Here is a 6,418-nt window from a genome sequence, read left to right as displayed (position 1 = left end):
AAGCCAGGCAAGAGGAACTTGCCAGCAGAACTGCTTCGGATTTAAAGCAGGTGCAGACTTCGTTTACAGTTTTCGAGCCGAGACTCGAGGCAGATTCCCCCCGGGCTGAGGAGCCCCGCGCCGCGGCACGCGGGGAGGAACAGACCGCAGAGCCGGCGGCTCCCGGGCAGGCACCGACCGAGGGAGCCTTCCTGGCCGCAGCTGGGGATAAAGCAGGTTAAGTTAAACCCAGGACTAACTAAAACTTCACAACCTACAGCTCACAGCACACAAGTTTCTAGAATTAATGATTACTAAAGCACAAGGAGCAGAACTTGAACCAGGCCAAACTGAACTGTTCTAAATCTGTATATATTTATTTATGTGTAATTAAAATCTGAAAGTTTTAAAATGTCCAGTGCAAGTTATTTATATCAAATTGAGTTGGGTTTTTTGTTTTGCCTTTTTTTGTTTTGGGTTTGTTTATTTCTGGAAAGATGAAAGTCTTTGGATTTTCTGCCATAGAAGTGGGAATGAAGTTTTGGATACACAAAACTGTAGCATGGACAAGATAGGCTGTGACGGTAATGACTATAGAAGTTCTGGAGGATTTTGTACTTGCTGTTGTTTCTCTTAATGCTGCAATAGATGTACAACACCCACACCACAATGTCATTCTCGTTATCCTAATAAACCTCTTTTTATTTGAAGAAAGCACCTCCATCGTCTTTGTGAACACGGATCTCTGCCTCCGTGGCTGCACCCTGAAACCTTGCACAGCGTTAAGCAGCAACGTCCCCCCGGCTGCCGCCCGACTGACCTGGGCGGTCGCAACCAGAGAGCTCAGAGCAGGGCCGGGGCTGGGGGTAACGCCCTGCGCTCGCACGCCGTCGCCGGCCGGCCTCGCTGCTAACACCTCGCAAGGAGGTGTTTGTGGGTGCTTCAGAACTGCTCAAGACAGTCAAACCTAAACCTGTCTGCGAAGGGCTGCAGAAGGACCTCAGGGTAGCAGGAGAATGAGTGAGAAATTAGCAGATAAAATAACCCTACTAATCCATACGCAATGCAGCTCTAAGTGAGCTGCTGTGTTTGAGGCATTATTATGGACAGGACTCTGCAAACAGCCACCGCGTACTCGCAGGAGGTTGGAAATACAAATTACGGGAGCTGCTAGAAAAGGACTAACAAACCAGAGAAGAGATTACACTGCCTGACATACGGGTGCCTGCATGGTATCGCTCTACCCCGAGAGCCACTTGCAGACCCAGCCAGCCCAACCGGCAAAGCCTGAGGAAAGCGGGCAGCGAGGGCGTGGGTGGGAGCCGACGTCTCTGCCAGGAACGGCCCCGGGACTGGGGCTGCACCACTTGCACAAGGCACGAGCAGTGTGTGACACAGGCAGGGAAAAAGAGTATAAAAGAATACAAACTGGGCATGGTGATGCTAAAACTGGAGGCAGGACACCAGATGAAATAGCCAGGCAGCAGGTTTACAGCAAGGGACAGCAGACCAGGAAGAAGCCACGGCGTTCCATGGAAGCAGGCGTGTACGTGGCTTTTCACAAAATGGAAGAGGGGTGATTTTAGTGTGTTTGCAGTCCTCCCCACGCACCCATTGCTTGTCACAGCCGGACACGGGTGCAAGTCATTGCAGCACTTGTTATATTGGAACTTGCTCGGAGTTGTACCCATCAGTTTTCTCTGGAGGTTGCAGAATAGGCCGATGATAGAGAAATAATCAAAAGGTCCCAAAAGGGACCACAGGCTTCCAGAGGGATCTCCCTTTTAGAAAAGCACAAAAGGAAACATTCTACATACTAATATAATTTGTGGGGATGGCTCAGAGTCAAAAACTTGCATCTAATACTCCGTTCAAAAGCTGAGGGATGCATTTATATTGGGAATCGCATTGGAAATGTCCCTTGGTATGAACTTTGGGAAAGCAAAGACCTAAACAACAGGCTCTGCAGGTCTGGTTTTGCTCTGGACCTTCCCAAAGGAAGAGTCGGGGAACAAGGAAGAGCCAGGGCGAGAATGGAAACACGACAGACACATTAGAGGCTTGTCTACACTTCAAAGCTGCTTTGGATAATGCAGGGCGTGAGCTGAAAGCACAAAAACTATTCCTACTTAAAATTCTTCCAAAATAGGAGTGCCCTGTTCTGCATCAGCATAATCCATGTTTAAAATGGATTATGATAAAGGAGAGTGAGGTGCCTCTGTGCTACAGTACAGGTTTCTCTACATGGAGTTATTTAGGACAACCATCCTGAAAGAATTCAATTTGCAGACATCCTCTGGTGCACGGTATCAGAGCAGAGCAAACTACACTCCGATACATGATGAAAGTGTGGATGTGCACACTATAATATTCAGGCGTGAAATACAATTTCATAATATAACCATATTATGAAAACCCGACTTGGTTAGGGCACTCTTTGAATATCAAGGGATTCCTAGACGTAGCAGCGCTGAGCAATGCAGACAAAGCATCAGGGTATGCCGACAGTAATTGCCTGCTATGTCCATCGGCTGGAAAAATACCTCCCTCCTCATTTTCCTCTTTGGGTAACTGCAAGGCTTCTGAGTTTTATGAGGACGGGCCAGGATGCTCCAATTACTTTTTAATTGGGAGGAAGTCTGATGATTTAGATTCACTTGTTGATTCTGCCACAGACGCTCCAGCCTGAAGATGGACATGTCATGTAGGGCCAACTTTCTAACAGCATTGAGACTTCCACTTCCCAAAATTTTGGACAGCTTTATTTCTGCCTACCTCTGTTCTCAGCGACACCCCAGCAGAGCAGAGCTTCCCGAGGCTGCACCAGGCCAACGGTTATTTGTACCGAGTCAGGACTGGAGTTCCCCTCCCGGCTCACTGTCAGACAAGGCCATCCCCTGGTGTGCTCTTCGCCTTTCCATCCGAAGAGAAGAAAAAAAAAAAAAAAAAAAGGCATTTTACACAATTCAGGGCTCAACCCTGGTATAAATTCCCACACTGATTACAAATATTATCGTGGGAAAACACGTGGGATTGTGTCAAAGAGTAAAAATAGATTCAGGCTCATGGTTTCTACGCTTGTTATAGAACACGCTGGAATTTCAGTCCTAAAGGGGAATTGAAAAAAAAATCTTTTTTGAATTAATTTTGAATGAATGACAAGTCCAGGGAAACCACATGACAATCCTTGACAAGTGAAAAAGAAAAAGAACATTACGAGAAACTCTTCACTCCCCAACAGCCAGCTATCCCAAGGGTAAACTGAGGTTAGCACCGAACCGTGACTCTACGCTGCCTCATTCATGCAAACACGCAGAGGCTGCGCTGGCATTCTGCGTGGCTTTGGGTAGACTAAACAATTACCTTTAAGCAGCCTACCTTAAAAGCAACAGGGTAATAATAGTTCTCTGTACTAAAACAACACAATAAGCAGACTTTGCTGACCTGTAGTTAATGCATTCCTTCATATATGAGAGAGTCCATGAAATTCCAAACTTTACATACAGAATCCAAGGAGCCACCTCATCAGTCAGCAAGGGAAGTTTTTCCGGTTAGCGCAACCGAATCAAAACACCCAAACCAAAACCATTTTCAAATCAGGCAGTAAAACAAATGTTATTTGCAAGGGCGACAAAAGGCTGGCTTCAGAGCTTATTGATTCAGCAGCCTAGACAAACAGCACAGTATCACGCGCAGCACAGGACCAGAGCCTTGATTATCCCAACAGACCTTGGGAGCAACAGTCTCAACCCAGTCATTACACCAGCTCTGAACATGCTGAGCCAGAAGGTATCATTTGGGTCTTCCTGCCTGACCTCCTTTATATTGCGAAGAATTCCCACCACGGCCACCTGAGCATCACTGAATTTCCAATAGGATGCCATAAATAGCAATAATAATTCCAGACATTGGATATCCACCCAAGCTTTGACCCCATAATCGCAGTGCTGAAGCATCCCAGCAACCTCTGAGGCAGGCAGGCAACAGAAATTATGCTGGTGTTTCTCTGGATGGCTCCTTTGGATGTTTTTATCCTGACACCTTCAGATGCTGTTCATCTGATCCTTTTCTGCAGAGAAAAGGCTAAAATTATACCCTGAAATTCAGAAGTATTTCCCATAAGCATGGCTTCATTTTAGTAGCAAAGGTTACAGCCAAAGAAGGTTTGTTAAATGGAGACAACTCGGCTTTTTTTGGGGTGTGAAATGAGATCAGAGAAAGATCAAGCCATTGCTCCAAGTCATGAAGTTCTGCAGCAGAAGATGTGTCTGGACACCACTGTCTTCTCACCTGATGATGGGTCTGTCCTGCAGAAACGCCCTGGGCTCCCCTCGAGTCCTTCCATGGCACCGAGCCTCAAGCTGGCTAAAGCATCCCCAAGAGGCAGTGTTTTCTCGCTGTGACTGAATGACCTGCAGTCAACAACAACCAACCATCAGTCCACCATCCTCCTCTGTCCACACCCAAAATTTTGTGTGTTTTACATGGTTCTATTCGTTATCTCAAGATCAGACAAGTTTCATCTAATTCTGCAATGGCATCTCGGATTTATTTATCTTTCAGTGCATGCTACAAGAAGTAAATTACTTTCCATTGGACACTCAAGGTCTTCCACAGGCAAACTTACACGGTGATACAGCCCTGACCAGCGTGGAACCATGGAGGTTTTTGCTGGATGAGGTTCAGAACGCCAGTGGCTGAAATACCACATGCTTTCATTCTGGAGCTCACAGGGTTCCATCACACCTCGGAGGCTTCACTCCGACAGCTGCATGGAAGTGTAACCAGAGGACCTCTCTGTATTTCCTGCACACGTTGTATCATCCAGGAACATTTCTTTTCCAACAGGTTTACTTCTCTGCATGCAGCAAATACTTTCAAAAGAGCAGCATTTTCTGCTGGAACACTTCACCCAGCCCAACCCAACCCAAGCAGCAGAGCTGACCATCTGCTCCAGGAGCATTACAGCTACGTTCCAGCAGTGCCATCAGACACCCCGCTCTCCCTGCATTAGGCCCTGTGCAAAGAGATCTTACCCCAACACTTCTGTTTCAGCAGACAAGACTTCAGAGGAGCTCGTTACCTGTGTCCTACAGAAGAGAGATGCAAGATACAGGGTTAATGCGATTTGCAGAGGGACATATGGGGTTTGGGAGAAAGCTGGGATCCGAACTCGGATAATTCAAGCCTAGCACCATAACTACAAAACACCAAAATTAGTTTCAACAGTCTGTTTCAGACAGAGGAGCAGGCTGTGAGTTTATAATTTTATTTCCAATGATAAGAAGTTATCATCTCCTTGAAGAATCACTGCTCTGCTTTGCTGCCTGTTGGCTCACTGCCGCAACAGACACAGAACAGCAGTCGCAGGAGGCAGGCGAGGCACCGAGCGTCGGTGCTGCCGAGGAGGGGCTCATGGGACGGCCAGTCTGCTGGGGCTGGACAGCACGGGCAGCCTCGCTGCACCCCCTGCGTAACGCGCTGCTGCTCTGCCTCCCAGACGGACCCTGGCCCCACAGCGAGCCGCTCCAGCCCAGGCCTCCCACTCCTGACCCATTTTCCTTGCATTGCCTCTCCCCCAGCCTCGCCACATCTCAGGAGCATATTATACCTTCTAGAGTTTCCTGCTAATTTGGTCATCACAGGGAGCCTCCAGAAGAATGCAGTAATTGCCTAATTACTAAATCAGAATAGTCTTTTAGCACAGCTAACTCTGACTCTGCCCCGTCCAGGATCTCTGCGAGGAAGTCGGGGTTTGGCACAGGTCTCTGGAGCCAAAAGAGGAGCAAAGGCATCTGCAGCCCTGCATGGGACGGGGAGCCCATCACTGCCACTGCACGGCACGGCCATGCACCAGGGAGGGAGGCAGGGCTCGGCCAAATGGAGAATCGTTTGGCTGTCCCCAGGAAAATGAGCATGGCAAGAGAGGTGGGAAACCTGCCCACCCTGCGGAGCATCTTTCGTAACATTTGGCAGAAAGGTGGGCAGTTTAGAGAATCTACACTACAGGTCTTACCTGGTAAAGCCTGAAGAATTTGATGAAAAGGTAAAAGATAAAGGAACATTCCTGTATTAAAGTATTCTGAAAAAAGTTGTCAGTGCCTTTGAATCTGCTGAGCGAAGGAGCAATGCAGCCGAGTGCTGTGAGGAGAAACAGCTCTGTTCAGTTTGGGGCAAAGATTTTTTTCTATTAATACCATGTGTTAATAAGCTTTTTCACAGCTTTTGGACATAAAGAACCTTTTGGTTTAGCTCTCTGCAGATTTTGGAGCCAACGTGGAAACCAAAACCGTATGGCTTTGCAGCTCCTACAAACACCAGCGGAGGTTAACCTCAAATCTGTGCCCAGCTTACGCAAACATCTGCGACGGAGGCGAGCGGAGCTCTGGCAGCGCTCGCACAGCCAGCCTTCCTGACGCTGCGTCAAAGCGCGGGCAAT

Source organism: Opisthocomus hoazin, chromosome 17, assembly GCF_030867145.1.
Source record: "Opisthocomus hoazin isolate bOpiHoa1 chromosome 17, bOpiHoa1.hap1, whole genome shotgun sequence".
In the NCBI taxonomy this organism is placed as follows: Eukaryota; Metazoa; Chordata; class Aves; order Opisthocomiformes; family Opisthocomidae; genus Opisthocomus; species Opisthocomus hoazin.
Note: the sequence above shows the minus strand (reverse complement) of the source record.